The 23,321-nt window shown below is 48.9% G+C and overlaps 1 protein-coding gene across 11 annotated transcripts in view; it reads left to right on the top strand.

Moving 5' to 3' along the window:
* Rimbp2 (RIMS binding protein 2) overlaps positions 1-23,321 on the top strand; it is a 193,847-nt gene that overhangs the window by 57,559 nt on the left and 112,967 nt on the right. The gene's annotated exons all lie outside the window — the stretch shown is intronic.

The following is a 23,321-nucleotide window of genomic DNA, read 5'->3' as shown; positions in this document are numbered from 1 at the left end:
CACAGGAAATGAATCTTACGGCCCACACTGAATCAGTTCCAATTGCGTTACTCCGGAGTCACTGAAGCATGCGATTTCGGTGGATAGCGTTTGGTTTGAGGCTTCCCACGCAGAAAGAGGCATGGCCTGAACACAGGGAAGTTCACACTGTGCCCAAGGAATGGAGCAAAGAGATAGACAGCCAGTTGCATCTGCCGCCTCAGGCTTTCAACCTGCAACTGGGCCCCCAGGTAGTGGCTGCTGTGATTGTTTCATTTGTATTTGAAGTAGAAAGTAAGGCACAGAACTTGCCTCTGCAGGGCATGGGGTGAGGCTCTGTCAGAATCAAATAGTGTGGAGGTGAGCCTCAGACTCCAAGCAGCATGCTGTTGGGAGAGGCAATGGTGTTCCATGGTGGATACGATGCAGATGATCCCCTTGCTGGGATGGTGAGGTTGGTGGTGATGTTGGCAATAGGAGGGTGATGCTGATGACATGGATGGTTATGATGCTCTTAATGGTGGAGATATCGATCGTGACATCAATAGTGACGACATTGGTGACACCGGTGGCAGTGGCGATAACAATGATGGTGATGCTATTAACAGTGGTATTGATGGTGATGCTGCTGATAATTGTGATATTGATGGTAATGATGCTGCTGGTGATGATATTAATGCGATGATGATGATGATCCCAGTGATGGTATCAGTGATGATACTGATGATGATATTGATGATGATGATATTAATTATGATGATGGCAGTGATATCAACGGTGATGCTAATGCTGTAGAGGAAAGAACCCAGACAGTATGTGTTCCATATGCTTGAATTTACACCCAATCCTCTGATTTCTCTTGCCCTGCAGGGAGTAAGAAGGGGTCCATATATACCTCGCTCAGCAATTTTAGATATAGGATATGTGCTTGCTAATTGTTTGGCTTCCATCATGAGACAGCCACAAATCCTCACCGAAAGTAAAGGTGACATCCTCAAAGGAGGGTGCTGCCTGGAAAATACCACGAAACTTCAATTGTTGTCATTATCTGTATAATGGCATCAAATGAACTGCACAGTGGATATCACTTGGAGTGAGTGGGCACTTGTCCTAAAAAGTCAGAAAGCGTCATGAAGAGGGCTGAGTGCTGCTGAGGAGGGCCTGGCTTGGCTGAAGGAAGTGGCGCCTCATAATTTCTGCATGTTTTAGCCAGGTAGTGGTGGCGCACACCTTTAATTCCAGCACTTGGGAGGCAGAGGCAGGCGGATTTCTGAGTTCGAGACCAGCTTGGTCTACAGAGTGAGTTCCAGGACAGCCAGGGCGATACAGAGGAACCCTTTACAAACACTCCCCCCCCCAAAAAAACTGCATTTTTTTCATAAGTGTGTCTGCCGCATAAACTTTAAATCCCAACCTGGGGTTTCTACCCCACCTTTGATCCTTTAGTTCCCAGAGAAAAGACACACACAGCCTTTATACTTACAATAAGCCTTACACAGCACAAGAGCTGGGCAGATATCTGCCCTCTATGCTGTAAGAATCGACTTTCCTATCGATAACCCTGAGTGATTACTTACCATGTTTCATCTGTGATGCTCTTAGGTCCTTTGGTCAGCTCTCAGGGCTGTGTTTTTATGGCTCACCTCACCAGTGATGGCTTCTCCTTCTTCCTCCTGCACCTTCTTCCCCTTGTGGTTCTCCTCCAGCTCCAAGCCTGCGACTTGAACTGACTGACTTGATCTGGGCACATGCCACTAAGAACTGCATCTAAATTTAGCTTTTCACTCACTTTGGAAGGGTACAGAGCATTTGAATCACTTTACCAGGAAGGGAAAGTAAGAAGATAGTCTCCAGCATTTCAAAACACAAGGTCTACCCGTCGACCCAGAGACTCAGAGAGGAGGATGCTCATTTGAGTGAAGGGTCGGCACCTCAACCCTGAAGGTTGTCCTAGTCTGTCACCTTAAGCAGGCCTTCAGGATCATTAGGTGTTAAGCCCTCTCAGGGGCAGAGTTTTATAATAAGTCTGTAAAGACCACGACTGTCAACATTGTTGGAAACTTTCCTTCAGAGATCAGGGGGTTCCTGGTGAGCTGAAGAAAAGTGCTAACATGTTTATTCACAGGTCTGAGTTAGAAAAGCTATGGCATCTGCATCTCTTTCACCTCTGCCTCCCAAGTGCTGGCATCTGCATCTGCACCGTGTGCCTGCAGCTTTAAATAATTTACCCTGTCTTATTGCAAAGGCAACAGATGAGCTAGAAAAAAAAAAAAAAAAAAAAAAAAGAAAGAAATCACGTTTTACAGAGGCGTATGAAATAAATGTTAAAACGCTTCTGGATAGCTTCCCTATCTCAAATCCCACTGACTACCACAATTAGACTTCGATATTTCTTTGCTGAAGTTGTGACTCCAAAGACGCAAATCTGCATGTGGTCCGTGCTGGATTATAAAATGGGCTATGGTTAATCATTCATGTTCTTGCTTGGGCATGTGCTTTACACGGGTCTAACATCACCTGCTGGTGTATATTATGGGAGCTGGGTAAATATTTATTGAGATAGCGATCTCTGCCCCCCCCTTCCCCTTGCCACTCTGAGCCCTGTGCCTGAGAGCCTTGAGGCACACCATCTGTTAGTTTATCCTGCTAGATAAGCCATATAGGGCCTGTCTCCTGGCTTGGTAGACAACCACTGTCTGTTTGGTGCTCTGCTGGCAGAAATTAGATCCAAGTGTTGAGTTGTGGGTAGAGAGGGAAGAAGAGGAGGAAGGAGGGAGGGAGTGAAGGAGGGAGAAAGGGAAGGGAAGGGAGAGAGACAGAGACAGACAGAGAGACAGGGGGAGGGAGAGGGAGAGGGAGAGAGGGAAAGGGAGATGGAGAGAGAGCATCTTTTCTGTCTCTAGAGAATTTGAGGGTTTTCTGTTTGGTGAAGTCACTATGTATATCCATCCCCACCCCCACTCTGACATTTTCTGGAATGTTCTGCAGGTAACAGAAGAAACAACAGCAATTAACAAGCCTTCTATTGTATTAATGGGAAAAAATATAACCCCTTCTTTCATGGGGATGTGTTCTAAGACACCCCCCTCTGAGAGGGAAGTGTCACAGAATTCTGAACCCTACACACACTTTGTTCTCTGCTAGGCCAGGGCAAAACTTAATTTACAAATGAGTAACTGGAGCCCAGTCCCAGCTCAGTGTGTCTCAGGATTTGATCCCCAGCACCCAAACACATCAGTCAATAAGGCACAGTGAGAGATTAACGCCCAGCGATAAAGTGGAACTGCCAAAACAGTATACTGCAGTATATCGTTATAATAATAAAAACACACTCTTTCTTGAATTTTCCACTTAATATTTTTGAACTGTGGGGGATGTGAATAACTGTGGCTGTGTGGGGATGGGGTGGGAGATGGAGAAGGCACAACTGTAGGATTATTTGTTACAAAAAAAATAATCCTACCCTTGGAAGGTAGAGGAAGGATTATGGGTGAAAGGTCATCCTCTGCTAGATGTGAAGCTCAAGGCCAGCCTGGGCTATGCAAGACACTGTTTTAAAAGGCAAAGTATGTATTCATGTGTGTATGCACGTGCATGGGGTAGGGGTCCTAACTAGCACACTATCCAGTGACTGCGTCCAAAGTTTCCTCTTTCCACACATGTATCTCATTAAAAGAAATGGCAGTTAACAGTGGGCAAACTCAGGGAGCCATGTCACGTCTGAGGAGTGGGGACCCTGTTCTCTCTGCTCTCAGAGATGGAACCTCTGATGCCTTGGGTTGCTTGGCATATGGTGGCCGCTTCTCGATGCTTCCTGAGGCACAGAGGCCTACCAAGCTAGGCTGGGCTTCGTGGTGGGTGGTTTGGCAGGGACCTCAGATCTGGTCTGATCATAATGTAGTTTGGGCAGGAATGTCTGGTTTAAGTGGCTCTTTATGTTATTATTCTTCCTGGCTAAAGCAATTATCCATTTCAAATCTGATTTTGTTTACTTCTTCTTCTTAAGTAGGCAAGACAACGTGGGGCGGCTGTGTTCACATCTGAGACAGCCCTGGCCACCGGCAGGGTTGTTCGTGACTTCCTGTCAGGAAGTACAGAGAGGTTGTCTGGGCGCCTGTGGTGCTGATGGCTCTGTGTTTGTCTCAAAGGCTGCAAAGAATGGAAGAGAGAGGGGAGGAGGGAGACATACGGTCTTAGCTGGGGTTTCTATTGCTGCGCTGAAACACTGTGACCAAAGAGCAAGTTGGGGAGGGAAGGGCTTCTTTGGCTTACATTTCCACATCGCTGTTCATCTTTGAATGGGGTCAAGCAGGAACTCAAGCAGGGCAGGAACCTGGAGGCAAGAATTGATGCAGAGGCCATGGAGGGGTTCTGCTTACTTGCTTTGAGTGTCTAGTGCCAGGCAAGTACCCTACCAACTGAGCCGCATCTCCAGCCCCTAAAGATCTTGCTGCCACCTGTTTGCCGTGTGCTTTTGCCAATGCAGATCCCAGGCCACCAATGGCTGACTTCTTCGTTCTGTAGACTAGAGAAATGAGGTTGCAGACACGACTGCATATTTCGGTTTCTGGAGTCCCAACACATAGTGACATCACTAAGGTTAAGGGCTCTAGCTGGGTGCAGGTGGACCCACAGGTAAGTGGAGAGAGTGAATTGACCTCTTTAACGGAGGTGAAAATTCACAGGAATGGCGTGATCCAGGAGCTCAGAGACTGTCTTGGAAAAGCAAAATCCTTCCCTCTTTAGGCTGGCTTTAGGTTTAATTAGAGCCCTTAATAAGGTACTTTGCGTACAGGCCTGGCGCATTATCAGATTCTGTTGATAGGCAAGAGAAAAACATCATTATTGCATGGCCTCCACACTTGTCCCTCAGGGGATGGTGGTCCCAACCTTAGCAGGCATCTTTCAAAGAACCTGTCACCTGGGTCCATGCAGAAGTTCAGGGGAGTCAGTGTGTGAGACCGTCATTCAAACCAGAGTCTATACTTCCCAGGGCTCCTTTGCTTTCTGTCTTATTTATTTTATTTATTTACTTACTTTGTGTGTGTGTGTGCACACGTGCACTGTCAGAGGACAACCTGTGGGTGCTGGTTCTTCCTATCCATACTACATACCCCAAGGATCAAACTTAAATGGTTATGCTAGACAGCAAGCTCCCTTACCTGCTGAGCCCTCTTGAAAGCCCCTAGCTATCTGTCTTATGAAGGGGAACTTGTTGAAGAATCCAGGAGAAGGGCAAGCCCCAGAAAAGCCTTAAGAATCTAGAGAGCTGTGTCAGCACAGTATTCTCAGGGTGGCCCTGCAGGATGGGCTGCCCCATGACTTTCTGTTAGTGAGTAGCCAATCCCACAGGTTGGCAGCCAGGCCGGGTCTGGTTTCCAGGTGGTGCAGGGAGAGGGTCCTGCATTCTGGGGCAGGAGCGTATGCAACTTCCAGGATGCGTGGGAAGTGAAGGCAAAGGGTACCTTGTAGCTGGGCCATATATCCTTAGTCGGGTCAGGGGATGAATAGCCACTTTAGTCCTTTGATACCCAGAGTCTGGTAACCTGGGGTCTGTAAACCTACGTATGGAAGTGAGTTTGGCAGATGCCAGGTACCTGGCAAGTCTGCTAGGGGAAATCAGAGTCAGGCTCTTCACAGTAGGGAGCTTGCCACGCCCTAGACGGTAGCTTTGAGAACTAGGAGGCTGCCTGGTGGGCGAGGCCAGATCAGCCTCTAGCCCAGAGGTCCTTATCCCTCAACAACAGTAGAGCTCTGCTTCTGGGCCTCACTGACTCTATGCATTATTTAAAAAGGGTAATTAACACCGAGTGACATTTTAGCCTACTGTCTCTAAGGACTTTGTGTTGATGGCATTCAACAGGAGGGAATATAGTGGGGACCCCCTGAGGGGCTACAGGTGGCAGAGATGAGGGTTTCTTAGACGTGTGGGCAGACAGGCTGAGTGAGGGGCGGGTAGGGGAGAACACAGTTACCCCAGGAGTTGTAAAATTGCTCTAGGGATCTGGGAGCCTCCCCAGAGAGTCACCCTGCATGCTCATCTCAGATCTGTAGGTCCTTGCAAGTCCTCCTAACAGTTGACCCTGTCTCCAGGCCATCTGTAGAGACAGCTAAGCTCCTCCCATTGGAAGGTCTCAGATATGGGTTCAAGAGGGACCCTGAGGCATAGTCGATTAGAAAAAGTGTTAGCACTTTAGATGGAACAGCAGTGTGGTAGGTGCTCCGAGGAGAGAAATCAGGGCCCTGGTGATTAAAAAGGTGGAGGGTCTTGTCTACCTTTCAGAGGATAAGGGTTTATAGTAGGTGCCTGAAGTGATTCCCAGATGGGAGACTGGGAAGGGGCAGGGAGCAGGCTGTGTGGCTGCCAATATGCACTTTGATATAAATTCAGTTCCCCAGGTGAGGGAGACCCTGGCTCTGGGAAGTGGGGTAGCTGGAGATTCACAGTGTCTCTGCAGGTGTCTGTTAGTGTCTGTGAGAGGGGAAAGGGTGGCTGCATGTATCGCGGCCTGAACAACAGCCCGATTCCCACATGACATCCTTACAGTGTTTGCCCAAAATAATGCAGAGCTGTTGCCTTGGAGGGTCCGAGGCCCTGCCGGGTGGTACCAGACTGAGATGTGCACTGCTCATAGGCCTCCAAATCTACACCCCTCTCTCCAAGGCTACTTTGCACAGGCAGCTGCCTTCCTTCAAGGGAAGGCTTTGAGTCTTTAGCACTAGACACAGCAGGTGGCAAAGGACCGCCTGTTACTTCTGCTCCCAGAAGTAGCAGTTGTCCGCAGAGCAGATAACCCCCTGTGATCGCCCCAGGGCCATATGCACCAGAAAACACTGGCAATCAGATTGAATGGGGTGCGAAGCTGTACTTTTAAAACTGCCCTTAAGAGGTACAGGGGAATAACTCTGCCCTGTGACTGGCTGCTAGGTACCCAGAAATCATGCATGCATGCTTGCTTGTTTGCTTAAAGATTTATTTGATTTTTAAAATTACATGCATATTTGCATGTCTATATGTGGGTAGGAACACTGGCATGTAATTGCCCACAGAGTCCAGAAGAGGGTGCTGGGTCCCTCAAAACTAGATTTATAGGTGGTTGTGAGCTGTCCAGCATGAGTGATTAGAACTGAACTCAGGTCCTCTGCAAGAGCAGTATAATGCTCTTGACTGCTGAGCCATCTCTCCAGCCCTGAGACCTATCAACTTGGTTCCCTCATGACTCTAGAGGGAGGGTTTGGTATACTGCCAGCCCAGCTCGTACCCTGAAATCTCCTGTGGAGCTTCAGGGCTGACAGGAGTGGAGGCCAACTAGGTTTTCAAGAGATGATGGAAGGGAGGGGTCTCCGTTTCCTCATCTGCAGAGGAACCATAGTGAATGCCTGGACCAGCATCCTTTATGCTCATGACGGTTAATGCCTGCCATGTGGCTGTTATAAATTGGCACTATGTAAAATGGTCATTAAATAAAGAAATCTCTGGAAACTTTCCATGGCCAGAGGCAGTAGGGGAGTAATAGACCATGTTCTCTTTAACCCCTCTCGAGTTTTATGCCATTTACTTAGGAGAGCCATAGGCTTCCCTAGGGAACTGTACCACACTCGTTTGCATTCCAGATGTATAGTAGCTGCTGAATTAGATGGTTAATTTAATTAATGAACATGCATCTCCCGAAGAGCCTCTCTCTCTCTCGGCAATGGATTCCGCTCTCCCATCTTTCTCTTTGAGCTTTGGCTTGCTGAAGTAAGACTTTGAAGATATACATAGATCAATAATTCTGTCTCCATGCCGTGTGTGCAGAGACCCAGGATAGATTCAGACCGACTCTGGAGAAAAGTGGTCTGTGCGCTGGGAGCTAATTGCATTACTGAGCTTGCAAACCTCTCGTTCAAGATTGAGGCCCGGACCTGGACTGGACCACAGAAGCTCACTCCCCTCATAACAAACTCAATTAAGCCATCAAGTTGGAAGCCGGGCTGGGCAGTACATTAATTTTTAATCTGTGGCCGTAGCTTGCTTTCAAGCACAATGGATGCCCTGTGGCCTAACGACTACCAATCCAACAAGAAATAAAAGAAAGAAATATACTGGCCAGCTAGGAAAGCTGACTTTTTCTCTGGCTCTGCCTGGTCCACCCAGAGAGGGCCTAGCCTGGAGGCTTGCAGTATGCTGATGAAATTTGTCTAGTTTCTGCAGACAGGAGTCCTGGTGGCCTGGACTGATTCCGCCTTCCTGGTGATCTTGATGATGGTGTTGTTTAGATTTTCTGAATGTACCTTGACATGGAGACTCTAACCCCTTATGAGCTTTCCTAATTTGATTAAGTGTGGTCTTGGGAAAGAGATCTCTGTTTGGCATCCTGGCAGGAAGTGCAGGGAGCCTTCAGGTGTGATTTGGTGGGGAAGCTCAATTTGTAGAGATGTGGACAGGGCTTGGGAGGTAGAGAGGCATCCTGTCTGGCCACACAGACAACTGTTGTCTGACTAGTGCTGGAAGGATACAGCCTGATGCTTATCTATGTAATAGTCTCAATAGTGTTCTATAAATACTGTTTTTTTCCATCTTGTTACAAGAAACTTTCTATGATTTTTAATTCAAATACTGTATTAGTTAGGGGGGAGGGGCCTCCAGAGCAGTGGTTCTCAACCTGTGGGTCGCGAACCCCTTGGAGGTTGAATGACCCTTTCACAGGGGTCGGGTATCAGATATTCTGCATGCCACATATTTACATTACAGTTCCTAACAGCAGAAAAATTACAGTTACAAAGTAGCAATGAAAATACATTTATGGTCAGGGGGAGCCACCACAACATGAGGAACTGTATTTTAATACCACCTTTAGGGTGGTAGCATTAGGAAGGTTGAGAACCACTGCTCTAGAGGAGCAGAACTTGATAGAATCTATCTATCTATCTATCTATCTATCTATCTATCTATCTATCTATCTAAAAAATGAGTTTATAGAGCCGGGCAGTGGTGGCTCATGCCTTTAATCCCAGCACTTGGGAGGCAGAGGCAGGTGGATTTCTGAGTTCAAGGCCAGCCTGGTCTACAGAGTGAGTTCCAGGACTACACAGAGAAACCCTGTCTCAAAAAAAAAAAATGAGTTTATTAGAGTCGCTTACAGGTTTTGGTTTGGCTAGCCCAACGATGGTTGTTTCCTGACTGACAGCTCAAGAATCCCATAGTTGTTCAGTACAGGATGCAGAATAGCTCGCTAGTTTTTGTTTTTGTTTTTGTTTTTGTTTTTTAAAAAGATTTATGTATTCATTTTATGTATATGAGTACACTGTAGCTCTCTTCAGACACACCAGAAGAGGGCATTGGATCCCATTACAGAGGGTTGTGAGCCACCATGTGGTTGCTGGGAATTGAACTCAGGACCTCTGGACAGTCAGTCAGTGGTCTTAACCACTGAGCCATCTCTCCAGCCCTCACCAGTCTTTATTCTACATTGGAATTTGAAGGAGTAGGCTCCACTACCAGGAAAGGAATGAGTCCGCAGTAGTCTAAATGAACTTGCCAGGGAGAGTGAGGGCAGGCAGGTGAGAAAGCATGAGCTCCCTTTCCCATGTCCTTGTGGTCCAGACTTAGGCTGGGTCTCCCCATTTCAAATTATCCAGTCAAGCAAATCTCTCCTGGGTGTGCCCAGATACCTGGGCTTTTGTTTGTTCCAGAGGTGGTTAAGTTGGTTAGCCATCACAAACACTCTTTTGAATGTGTTTCTCTAAGCCAGATGTGCTGATCACAGGTGTTATCCCAACACTCAGGAGACTGACATCAGAAGGTTTCTGAAAGTCGAATGCCAGCCTGGGCTACACGATAGAACTCACCCTGTCTCAGACAAACAAACAAACAAACAAACTCCTTTCTTCAAATGAGATGGCATTCTGCTACTCTTTAAAGAATATCAGTTAAGAAATGAACTGGGGCTGGAGAGATGGCTCAGCGGTTAAAAGCACAGTCCGCTCTTCCAGAGGTTCTGAGTTCAATTCCTAGCAACTACATGGTGGCTCACAACCATGTGTAATGGGATCTGATGCCCTCTCTGGCATGCAGTTGTGGACGCAGATAGAGCACTCATACATTAAATAAATACATCTTTTAAAAAAATGAGAAATGAACTGTGTGTACTTAAAGTATATAATTTAGAAGGTGTTGACACATGGCCCTGGAACCTCGGACGGGATCAGAAGGTGGACACCTTGAGAATTGTAAGGCTCAGTTCACATTCACCATAAACATATCTGGCTCCCTTGGCAGATGGCAGCGGTTCGCCTTTGTTCCGGATGGTGTATGCCTATATTTTTACAGAAATAGAGACCTCTATACTATAGACCTTTGTTTCAAGACTCACGCAGGGTTGATTGCAGGCATGAATAGCTTGTCTCCCGCTTGCTTGGCAGTAACCACTTACAAATATACCCCCATTGGCTGTGCATACCTGTGGATGGACCAGGCTACTATGGTGTGGGCTGCTCACAGTGCAGCGCTGTGGATCCTCACCTGTGAAACTTTCACATAAGTGTTTAGCTCTCTAGGTCAGCGGTTCTCAGCCTTCCTCGTGCTGCGACCCTTCAACACAGCTCCTCATGTTGTGGTGATCCTCTAGCCATAACATTATTTTCATTGCTGCTTCATAACTGTAATTTTGCTACTGTTACGAAGCATAACATCAATATCTATGCTGTCCAATGGTCTTAGGTGACGGTTATCATAGGGGTCGTTAATCCCCAAAGGGGTCGTGACCCACAGGGTGAGAACTACTGCTCTAGGGTGACCCGCCAGGACTGAAATAGCCAGATCACTGGCCTGGGAGTTGTTTCCCTCCCACAGGAAGCTGCAATCTGCTGTCCCTTCTCACCCAGGCACTTCTTGCTCTAGGCTGACCAGCTCCCTCCCGTAGAGACCTCCCTGCAGGTCATTCATGAAACACCTCAGCCAGCCATGGCCAGTTTTACTTGTAAAAGGGAATCTGGAGTCCTTCCAGCCTTGGCCTTTTCTGGTGTTTTTTTTTTTTTTTTTTTAAATACATTATGTGAGATGAATCAGTCCAAAGGGACCGCAAAGGCTGCAGTTTCTCTGCGGTTCCGGGCAGGAAGAGGTCTCTCAAAGTTACAGAAACAAGCAGTATGCTTTGGGACACACAAAGAACCCATCTGCAGACCTGTCCGGAAGCGTTTCAATGTGTGTGTTTTCCAGCCAAAGATACGCACACTTTCCCATGATGGTTGGGGTTGGACTTGAAACAGAGGCTGTGTGTAATTTTTTCTGGAGTCAATTTTGTAATGGAGTCCGAAGGATGGACCAGAAGTGGGGGAGAAGGACGGTCTGTCCGATACCCTTGGTCCCTGTCCAACCTTGGACTCCGGGAAACAGCATGTCTAACTAAGGAGGAGGGGCAGTTATGGACCTTGCCACTCAGCAGACTTGCTTGGCTTCTGCTTCCCTCGTGGTCAGTGCCAAGCAAGTATTTCTTCCTCTGAGCTATGCCTGCAGCACTGGTTCCCACTTGAGCAGCACTGTGTGCATTTATAAAAACAACTGTTGTCAGTCAGTGGTGGCGCACGCCTTTAATCCCAGCACTTGGGAGGCAGAGGCAGGCGGATCTCTTCAAGTTTGAGGCCAGCCTGGTCTACAGAGTGAGTTCCAGGACAGCCAGGGCTACACAGAGAAAGCATGTCTTGAAAAAAAACCAACCCCCCACCCCCGAAAAAAAAAACAACCAAACCAAAAAAACCAAAATACAAAACAAAACTGTTCACAGTACTCGGGTTTCAATTTCTTTGTGGACAACTGAGCTTCCAGGGCCCACCCTGTCACCCCTAACTTTCCCTTCTCTGGGGGCCTAAGCATCAGCTGCAGCCTGTGTGTTTCACTCTCCTCTGGTCCTTCTCAGTCATGGGAGGCCCCAGAACCAGAAGGACAGGGGTCCTGGTCAGTGTTAGGAACAGCTGGGTGGCATCCTTGCTCTGCCTGTAGAAGTTGCCGCTGTAGCTGTGGCTCTGGCTTTGTCTCAGCCTCTATGGCCCAGATTTGCTCCTCTCAGTAGGAAGCGAGGACTAGACCAGAGTCACAGGTGGTGGTGAAGATAGAGTGAGAGACTGTGCGGGGACGTCCTGAGCACACACCAGACACCTCCCAGTGAGTGTTCTCTCTTTCCATGCCTGTGGGCCCTGTGGGTGTAACCCTGGACCGGTCATGGTTGCCATCCCTCTGAATGCTGCAGGCAAGTGGGGACTGAAATGCAATCCTGTCGGAAGGGCACTGGATGATTGACAGGGCATTCCTCCTATCAGAGAAGATGGGTTCATGAACCCATCTGTGGGTGTTCATTAACACATCTAGGAGTGATCTTTTCTCTTTCCCTCCCTCTTTTCCTCCCTTCTTCCCTTCTTTCTTCCCTCAGTCCCTCCCTTCCTCTCTCTCTTCCCTGTTTCTATCTTTTCTCTCTCCCATTCCCCCTTTCCTTCTATGGGGTTGGCACAAACCCCAGAGCCTCCCAAATATTAGTTAAGAGCTCTCCCTTGAGTTGGACCTCAGCTCTGAAGAATCGTGTTAACACTGGCTTTACAGTGTTACATAGCTCATGTGTAAAGCCATACACCCAGGTTCTGGGGTTCTGGGATGATGGTCTGTCCCCCTTTCTGTACTAGCTGGGTCCTCTGCCCAAGGGTCCTCAGACTGAAGTCTTTGGCAGGATCGTGGGATGCTTCGGGTCTTAATCTTCAACAAGCTCTGGTCCCTCTTCTGCTGGCTCAGGGAGTCCTCTCTGAAAACTGTTGCCTCAGCTTCTGCTTCTGCCTCTGGCTCAGTACCGATGGGTTGGGCTGTTGGGGTTATTGTTAGGACCACGGAAGAACCTGAGTCCCCAAGCATGTTGAACAGAAGTTTGTTACTGTTGCTGCTGCATATCAGGATTTGGTACCGGGAGGTTTTTTTTTTTTTTTTTTTTTTTTTTTTTCCTTCAAAGCCCAAGCTCATTATATAAAGAGAGCTGGGCTCAAGCACCTGTCATGCTAACTTGAAAAATAATTTGCAGTTGGATCCCATCTCCGGATCTTACACCGAAATAAATTCCAGATGGACTAAAGGTCGGAAGGAACGCAGTAAAACTCTTAAGCCCATAAAAAACAGTGAATGATTTACTGGGTGTGTGCTAGAGGAGGAGGAAGAGCTCAGGGCTTTTTATTTTGATGGATTCTGGCCATGTGAGGGAGAAACTGGGGAAGACCCCAGGTGCTCTGGAGCAATGGCCGTGGTCCCTGGGAGGCAGCCTTCAGCTCAGGCAGGGGATGCTGCTTGCTAAGGAGCCCAGAGGCAGCCAGCTAGGATTGGGGTCTTTCCATGATGGGTGCTAGTGACATTGGGCCAGCAGGGAGAGCACAGAAACCTATCCAAGAGGAAGTGACATCACCGGTACCAGGGTATTCATGGCGGGGTTGGCTCCTCTCAGACTGCTTCAGCGTTACCAGTTTTAGTGATGACACTTCCCGTGTCCTGGGCTTCCTTTCAGTTTCCAGGAAACCTAGCAGGCAGGAGCTGGCCACTTGGCAGACAGTAGGGTGTCTGGGAAGGAGCCTCATGGCTGATGCATGTCTTAGTGTGAGCTGCCCATGTGCCAGGAGCCATAAGTCACAGCCTATGTACTGTCCTGAGGCTGTGACCCATCCTGCAGTTGGGATTTCAAAGAAATGACCCTTGTGGTTGACAGATACGAACAGGATCTGTTAAGGGAATGAATGATCCATTGCTACTCAGGGAGAGCTGGGTCTCTAGTTTGCTTCTCATTTCAAAATGGGAAAAGCATTAGGCAAGAAGTATGTGTATGCTGGTGAATATATGTGTTTGAGCAGGTGCGAGCGGGTGTTACCTGGTGTGAGCAGATGTGTGTGCATAGACATGTCCAGGTGAAAAATAATCTTCCTTTTGTGTATGTGCGTGTATATATCTCTTATATGTATGTATGTATGTGTGTTCATAGAGTCCAGAGGACAGCCTTGGCTTTGTTCCTTAGGTGCCAACCAGCTTGTGCTGTGTTTGAGACAGTCTCTCAGTGGGCTATAACTTGCCAACTAAACTAGGCTAGTTTGCCAGCAAACCTTGGGGCTCTTCCTGTCTCCCTTTCCTACGATTGGAATTACAAGCACACACCATTCTGCCTGGCTTTCTCTGTGAGTTCTGGGGATTGAGTTCAGGTCATCTTACTAACTGAGCTACCTCCCCACACCCATAGGATAACTTCTTACTTAGCCATGATCTTTTGGAAAAGAAGCAGTGGGACTCGCTGCTATCCTGGTTACAGCTGGAATATTAAGGTGTATCCCGGGAGACTTAGTGTATTGATTCTGGTCACTGGGTAGCAGATGTGACCAGCATGGAGCCACCAGCTTTCTCAGAGGCTCAGGGCAGAAGACAATCTTGTGTCGGGCAGCCCAGCATGCCCGACAATCGAGTCCTGGAGAGATTAATTTCAGAAGGAAATCCTGATTCTATCATAGCAAATCCCCCCAGGGGGCTCACAGATTGCAGGGAAGGATTTGAATCATGGCAGCTTAATAAAGTGCTCACTGAATGAATATCTTTTGTGAACAGCGTTGGTCACAGAGTCACCTTCGTGGACCACGGACTGGGGTGGGGGAGCTGCGAGCTGACTCTCATTTGGGAAGCAAACAAGGAATGACTATTTCTTAAAAGGCTTTGAACACAATAGCATAATATATCCGGGTGACAAGAGTGTGCTGCATAGGAATATGTCCCAAGTGTGTTACAGACATCGAATCTCATAGTACCAACTTCCATTCTCCCAAGACCTCTGTCTGTCCTAAGGGTGAGAGGGGGTCTCCAGGTTGCATACAATGTTTCCATGGGCCTTCAGACAGAGTTCGCCCTGCCCTCTGTGCCCCACCTCTGACACCCTATGTGACAAGCAGGTCCCGATGCCACACACTGATCAGCTGTGTTTTTATTTTCTCTTTAGAGAGGGGTGAAACTGGTGGTCTGTCTCACTGTCGTCAAATGTGGTGTCCTTGAAGATGAGATTATTTGATAAAATACTCCAAGATAGCGAATTGACGTATATAAAAATATCCCTACATGAGCAGAATGGTCAGCGTGTGGATTTGGCTTTGGAGGAAGGGGAATCTGCCTGTGTGAGGGCTGAGAAACGGAGCTGGGGTGGGGGTGGGGCTGGGGCAGGGAGAAAAGGCTTCTGGAAGAGCTAGGACCTAAGCTGGGTTTTGAAGGTTGTAGAGGAGTTGGATGAAGGCCCGGAAGGGAAAGGGATTACAAGCAGGGTTGAGGAGCCAGGAGCTACAGTTGAGAATGGGAACGGCACCAAGTGTTCTGAGAGCTGAGGAGCCTGAGTGGGCTGGTAGAGCCAAGGTGGGGTTGGGCATGGGAAGGAGGGAGAAGGAAGGGAGAGTTACAGCATATGACCCCTGAGGGCCAAGCAGGGTGATGTGAGAGCCACCACCCAGCTTTATGGGGCAGGATGGCGTGGGAGGAAGTCCCTCGTCTGTGTTTTCAGGATGTGTAGATTTCATGAAATGCAAGGACCTTAGAGGACACCGCCCACTGAGTGCTTCCTGATTGGTTACTGGGGCAGTCAGTCCAAGTAGCCACTCCCATACTCTGGTCTTTTCTGGAGACTTTGTTCTTTAGAATCTCAGGGTGTAGGCAGGCAGCCTATGGGGGCAGGGAGCCAAGAGGGAGCCATACAGACTAGACAAGATAACAGAGAATTGATGGGGACCAAGCCACTCTTGTATGTACTAGGGACCAAGCCACCACAGCTTGACTGCCTTAAAGCAGGCTGCTCTGGCCTTCACCAGAAGAACGTGTCAGCTTGCAAGCCCTACCTTATTTATTTTGGAACAGAAAGTAGAAAGTATGACTTGGGTAAAAATCTTCTAATTTCTTAAAAAAAAAAAAGATTAATTTAAAAAACCTAAAGCCCTCAATCTCTACATCAAAATGAGCGCCATGAGCTTCTTACCCGGTTTTACATGGGAGTGGATGGCCCCTAATCATTCATCTTGGGTTCAGCTACTGATATATGAAAGATAAGCCTCTCTGGCATCCAGTATTTTAAGCAGGGTTTAACAAGGCACGGGGTACTCACTACCTCACAGTGATGAAGTGATGGTGGTGATGATGGTGAAGGTGCTTACGGTGATGATGGTGCCCCGATTCTTGAAGATGGTGCAACCAATACTTGAAAAGCGCCTGGTACGTGTCAGGGACACACCTGACTCAGCAGCAGGTTTGATTGGAGTAGCGCTTTAAAGACAAACCATGAACAGGAAGCGACTATGAATGGGAAGCCACGCCCCTCTCGAATTTCTACCAGTGGCACTGCTGACTTGAGACACTTCCCTTTAAATGGAGCAGCAAGGGTGGTGGCTCGTAGCTATAATTCCAGTACTTGAGAGATGGAGGTACACAATATTCTATCATTAACTCTTTGAACCTTACCAGCAATAATAAAAAAAAAGGGTCCTGTTGCCCCATTTTGCAAGTCAGTAAAGCCAAGAATGGAGGTGTTCTGCCCCCAGTCACAAAGCATTCAGTGTGGATCTTGGGCTTAGCATTAAAATCCGAACAAAGTGGATGAGACCGGTTCTCATCCTTTACAGCCCATGCAGCTTGGGTTCATATTTTGATGCAGAATACACAAGATTAGGCGATGCCACACTGTCAGACCCTGCCTGGATCATTGGTTATGTTCTGTGTATGCCTTATCTATCCAGGCATTGTGGACCCACGACGGTGTGTGGGCTGCAGTTGTGTCAGTTGTCTGTGCAGTGAAGAGAAGGTGCAGAGCCATGATATGAAAGGTGGTTGATGTGGAGAGAGGCCTCTCGGAATCACGTGACAGTGATGCGGAGAGTGTATGTCAAGGAAGAACCTAGCAGGAAAAAAAGAAAGGTCTCTGGAAAGAGCAACTAGGCAAAGGGGGCAGGCTGAGCAGAGGCCCTGAGGAGGCAGCAAGGCTGTGGTATTTGAGCGACAGAAACAATGTGTTGCGTGGGGCTAGGCTGAGGGTAAGCAGGGTTAGAAGTGCAGGGCAGAGGAGGCTGGGGCAAAGCTGTGTGGGTTCAGAGCTTGGGTAGGCTTGTCAGTAGGAGCCATGGAGGGTACTTTAACAGAGGTGGCTCTAAAGAGATGCTAAAGAAAGATGGGCACAGCACAAGGACAGGCAAGGAGGCTGGGAATGGGAAGACCAGCACCATGGACAGAGTTCTCAGCACCTCCGCCCCAGCTCTGGGTCCCCTTATTGGCTACTCTGTTCACCCTCCCCATTCTGTAATTGATACACAGACAATGCGCTTCAGGAGCTCCAGGGAGACAGCAGCTTCATGTGACCAGTACAGGTGCTTTCCTGTGGTATGTGACATACTGTCACCATAAAGCTTGCTGGCGCTAGCCGTCCACAGTGCACAGGTGTTGTCATCAGGCTTCTTTTCCCCTTCTTTCCACTCCTCTGCCTCACTTTCATTTATTTCTTTTGGTAAAGGATCTCACTCTAGCCCAGGCTTCTTGGAGACTTGTGGACCCTCCCCCCCCATGCTATGGCTCTCAAGTGCTGGAATTATAGCTACGAGCCACCACCCTTTGCTGCCCCATTTAAAGGGAAGCGTCTCAAGTCCGCTGTGCCACTGGTAGAAATTCGAGAGGGGCGTGGCTTCCTATTCATGGTCGCTTCCTGTTCATGGCAGTGTCGTGCCAGTAGGAACCACTTTGGGCAGCTGTGGCCATAACCAGCGTGAAGTACCACTTCCTGGTGTTTGTCTTTAGAGCGCTAATCCAATCAAACCTGTTGGTTGCTATGCCTTTCTCCCTAGTCGGGCGTGTCCCCATCCCTGTTTTATAGATGAGAAAACTCGGAGAGTTGGAGTGCAGGTTTGAACTCAGTGCACGGAGAGGCCTCAGGCTGTGGCCTATGCTCAGGACAGTGTGGTGGTCTCTTGCCCAGAGAGACTGATGTGCACTGTGGCCCATGCCAGCCTCCATCCCCTGGCAGAGCTGTTCTTGAACTCCTCACTTCCCATCAGAATAGGCTCATTCATCGTTCCCCTCCAACCCGTCTTAGATTCATTTTATTTTGTGTTTATGTGTGTCTTGCCTGTATGCGTTTCTGTGCTCCACATGTCTGAGGTCCCTGAGGAAGGCGTAAGCCTCCATGTAAGTGCTGGGGATCGAACTCTGGTCCTTTGGTAAGAACACCAAGTTCTCTTAATCACTTTCTTGATAGGGTCTCATTCTAGATCAGGCTAGCCCAGAACTCACTATGCAATAAGGGCTGGTTTGAAACTCATGGCTTATCCCCTTACCTCAGCCTCTGAAATACTGGGATTTCAGGCATGGGTCCTCGAGCCTGGATCATTCTTCAATCCATGACTGGCTCATTCTTCAGTCTTTGGCCCCAACTGAGCACAAAGCGCTTATTCTTCCCTCCTGGCTGTGGTGTCAGCTCTTTTCCCTGGGAAGGTCTCTGCCTCCTGGCCCTGAGCCTGCCAGGCTGTGATGAATCTTGCAATCTCTCCCCTGGTGTGATGCGTTTAGGATTCGGGGCTTCGTTTATTGGCATGTGGTGCCCGCATATGCCTAGGCAGCTCCGACTGCTGCTTCCAGCAGCTTGTGCTAAAGAGCTTGCGCCACCCTCTCAGCCTGCCAGCACCTCCCCTCGACTCGTCTCGCCTCTTCTTAATCCTCCTCTCTGCAGCTTTCCAGGCCCAGTGGGACACTTGGCCAGGAGGAGCAAACACTGTTTGGCTTGATTCTTTTTTTTTTTGGGCGATGACTTTGGTCTCAGTATGAGCAAGTGCGTGCGTTATGCACCCTCAGGCTCCATCTGCTTCTGCTGGAGGAGGTAGACACCTCCACTTTGCTCCAGAGACGTCACTACATGGCTTGAGCTGGCTGAGCTGCTCTTGGGGCTTGGGGGACGACCTACTGGGACCACAGATTTGTGTGGTGTGGAAGCCACAGTTCATAGTGGGCCTCCATAGTGTTGGAACCATTTCCTTTGTGGGTAGGTGCAATGGTCTTGTCCCCTGGCATGAAGCTCTATCCTCCCTCTGCCTGCTGACCCAGCCTCCCTGTTCCCTGTCTCCCTTTTCTTCCCATCCTCTTTTCCTTATCATACTTTGCTTTGGCCCTACGGTATTCATCTGCCTTAAAGGACCCAGAAAGCTGAAAGAGACACCCTTTTCATGCTCACAGTGAGATCCCAGGTTCTCAGCCCTGTCCACGGGACACGCCCACCAGCAGCTCCTCCCTCTCCCGCATGATCCACCCTTAGCCTGTACAGTCCAGTCATACCAGAGGCTCACAGCCTTCCCGTCTGTCCCCATTTTGTGTCTTCACCAGCACAGCTTCTATCTGCAACACGATTCTTTCTTGGAGAGTCACACCAACTTCTTCTTCATCCTGCTTGGCTTCCCGGCTTCCCCGCCATGGTGTTGTGGTAAGCCGACCTCTGGGGCAAGAAGACACGGAAGGGTTACTTTCAACCACTAGATGCCAGAGGATCTGAGCCAGACAGAGATTCATGTGGCTGCCCTCGGGTGTGTGTGTGTGTGTGTGTGTGTGTGTGTGAGCTGGCGCGGGGCGGTTCTTGCTGCCCACCTGCCTAACCTATCCTTTCTGTTCCTTAGCACTATTCAGAGTTCACACTATTCTCCCTGGTTTGTATGTTGTAGGCCTCGCAGCTGGTCTTCTCCATCAATGAAGTGTAGTACTTTTTCTCTAGGGTGGTGCCTGGTGGCTGGAACAGGCCTGTATCTGGGGAAATTCCAGATGATAGGGGCATCCAGTGCATCAGGGCCTATGGCCGTGGCAACAGACTGGGACGAGGGTGTGCTCATTGTGAAGAGCGGGACTGTTTCTGTTGTTCACCGAGGCTGTTGATTCTGTGCTCTGCGCGGCACATGGCATGCTGTGGTGATAAGTGAGTCCCTGCTTCTACAACCTTCACAGCCCGGGGAAGCTTGCTTCTCACTCCCTCCACCTGCCCATTCAGATTGGCTGGGACCTATCTATGTTCACTGCTGCTGACCCAGAGGGACCCAGGCTCATCTGGTGTCCTCCACCAGGGAAAGGCATTTAGATGACCTGGTCTCCAGTCTCTGGTGGTCAGACCGTCTGTTACACTGTGTTGAGAATGGGCTAGACATTCCATCCAAGGAAGGTCTCCTGTGAGCGGAAAGACCCAAGGTAGGCTTAGCAGTAGGCTGCCCGGCACAGAGCTTGGGAAAGGAGCCTTGATCTGAGGGCGAGGGTGGGGGTACAGACGTGGCCGTCAGTAGCCACCAGGCACTCTTTCCACATCCAGCAGGAGAGACACTGGAGTCTTCCCATGAGCCCAGCAGCCATAGTCTTGATTGTCAGCTAGAGATGAGTTCACTCCTGAAGCCCTCAGAGGCCTGCTGCTAGTGCCTGGGACCCCAAGACATTTGGTGTGCAATCAGAGGGGACCACGCACCCACAGTGTTCCTCACAGTAAAATCAGAACAGCAATCGCACCTGCCACTTTTTTAAAAGGGAAGCCGCTGCCCCCTGGAGTTTCTTTATCTCTTAGTCCTGGACTCTCCCAGGCTGGAGTTTCACAAATGGGTCAGGAAGAGGTCTTCTACCTTCCATAGGTGCTTCTGCATTTAGAACTAGTGAACTTAGGTCATGAGAAAAATCACTATGAAGCTGGAGACAGGAGGTTCATCTGGGGTTCAGGGTAAGTTCAAGGCCAGCTTGGGCAAGCTTTCAAGTCTGTCTCAAAATAAAAAATAAAGAATTTGAGATGTGGCAGCCAGGTTGTGATGGTGGTACACACCTTTAATCCCAGCACTCGAGAGGCAGAGGCAGGTTGATCTCTGTGAGCTTGAGACCAGAGTGGTCTATAGAAGGAGTTCCAGAACGGCCAGGCCTACACAGAGAAATCCTGTCTCTAAAAACCAATAATAATAATAAAAATAACAACAACAATAATATAGTTTGTGAGGTGTGGCTCAGGGGTAAACTACTTGTCTAGCATGATGAGACCCTGGGTTCAGTTGGCATCACTAATTAATAACCAACAAAAGAACCCCTGACTAATGAATTTAGGAAGCCCATTCTCTCCTGAGCTGGATCTCCGTTAAGCATGTGTTGTGGGAGGGTAATGTGGGCCCACTGGCTGATTAAAAGGAGAGGCCTTCTGTTGAGATGGTGGTGGGGAGCAACTCGGGTATAGTAATACGGTGACACTTGCAACCAATACTGAGCCAGTCAGTATGCATGTGGGAGACCTCAGTGTGGGAGACCTCAGCGTGGGATTAAGTAAACATTACGCAGAAGATAATTCTTCTGGGACCTGTCACAGCAAGGTGTTTGCTTAAATTTTCAAAAGCTATTGGCAGTAAACTCGATTGTTCTCTCCTGGGTCGACACTTTCCTAGGTCGGTCCCTGTGTACTTTGCCACCTTATGTCTTGGAAAGGCTTCATTAAGAGCCTGGAGAAGAGGGCTGGAGAGATGGCTTTAGTGGGTAGGACCCTGTGCTGATCTTGCAGAAGACACTTGAGTTCGGTTCCCAGCACCAGTGCAGGTAGGCGCACACCTGAATGAAACAAAGAGATTAAAAAGAAAGGAGAGGAATGGACGCACCTGCTCCTAGAGATGGTGGAGGAGAAAGCTTATTATTAGATATGTGGGAGAGCAGAACCAGAGGCAGGAACATCTGGGAGAGTCCAGCGTGGACATGACCCTGAGCCGTATGAGGAGAGGGGAGGAGAAAAGAGATGGGAACCAGGTACAGTAGACGGGAAGGACCAGGTAACAGATGGGCGGATTATGTAGAGAAGGGTAGCCCAGACCCCAGGCCAGAGAAATTTAAGATAGGGGGTTGGGTATGCCAGCCAGGAGGAAGCTGTAATGGGTAGGCACTGAGGGATAGCAGGGAGGCTGGGTCACTTGCTTTGATATGTTAAATAGGCACCTCAGCCATTTGTCCCAGGTTAGGAACTTAAGCACTGCCTCTAGGGAATCCTACATCTTCTTCTGGATTCTGTGGGCACCGCGTGCACATACACACTCTCCCCCATACGCATAGTTAAAAATAAGAAAGAATTGGAGCGGCTGACTGAATCTTATTCCATAGACTTTTTTTTTTTTAATTAATTGGTTTACATGTATGAGTGTTTTGTCTGCATGTATGTCTGTGTACTATGTTCAGGGCCTAGTGGTGCCTGGAAAGGCGAGGTAAAGGTGTCGGATCCCCTGGAATTGGAGTTAGAGATGGTTGTGGATCACCATGTTGTTCCTGGGAATGAAACCCAGTTTCTCTGGAAGAACAGGCCAGTATGCTTAACCGCTGAGCCTTCTTGGTAGCACCCCACTGACCTTTGATCTACTATTCAGGACCACTGATGATGAGGCACGCCATCCGACCCCCCTTCTTTCACGGAGTTTGAGCAGGGTTAGCCTCCTGATTGGATGAACCCAAGCCTGAGGGGCTGTCTGAGGCCTTGCTGAGGAAAAGCTGGGCATAGAGAAGTGTGCGCTGAGTACCTGGCAAGTCGTTCACTTGTGAGAGAGCTCCCTAGACTGCTTTAAAAAATTCTGGCAGGAGATGGACAGGGTGGACACCTGCACCCTGTGCACGGCTAACTCCCAAATGGGTTTTGCAAAGCCTGAAGACATAGACTTAAACCCTGGCCAGCGATGCTTCGTTGGTAAGTCCCACATGGCACCAGGGGCTGCCAGCTTCGGAGTTTGTCTTCAGAATGAAGGATACAAGGAGTGGAGCAGACAGGGTACGGGTCTGTGCCCCCATCAGCTGTGCTGACCTAGCTGTCACAGGTTTCTGTTTGGACTACGTGCAGGCCACAGGGAGCCCGCTCAAGCTCCATAATGCCCTTCTGTCTTCCACATTTCCTTCCTTTCTGAAAGTGGCTGAGGAGTTGTGACAAGCTGTCAGATGCAGACAGCTCCCCAGAGGGAAGACTCAGGTTTTTACTATGGCCGTTGCCTTCTTCACTACTGCCCAGCTGACAATCATGGGCGATCCTTGCCTGCAGAGCCCCGTCCCAGTCTCTGCCTATGTCCCCATAGGTCTTCTCCCTCTGTCCTTCTGTACCTTCAAATTGTCCTCTTTGATAAGATCAGTAGGTGTATAGCTGTAGGCTATCCTTCCCCAGTGTGGCTTCACTCTAACTTAGCTGGTCACACTGGGCCAGTAGCCTGTCTTCAAAGAAAAGCCACATAATGAGATCCTGGAATCTTGACCTAGGAATCTGGAGATGTGGCAGAATTTACCCCTCACATGTGGTTTTACTGGGCTTTGGGAGCTGGGTGAGTTTTTTTTT

Source organism: Mastomys coucha, unplaced genomic scaffold (assembly GCF_008632895.1).
Source record: "Mastomys coucha isolate ucsf_1 unplaced genomic scaffold, UCSF_Mcou_1 pScaffold22, whole genome shotgun sequence".
Classification (NCBI taxonomy): domain Eukaryota; kingdom Metazoa; phylum Chordata; class Mammalia; order Rodentia; family Muridae; genus Mastomys; species Mastomys coucha.
The sequence above is the reverse complement of the archived record's forward strand: the minus strand, read 5'-3'. Positions and strand labels throughout refer to the sequence as shown.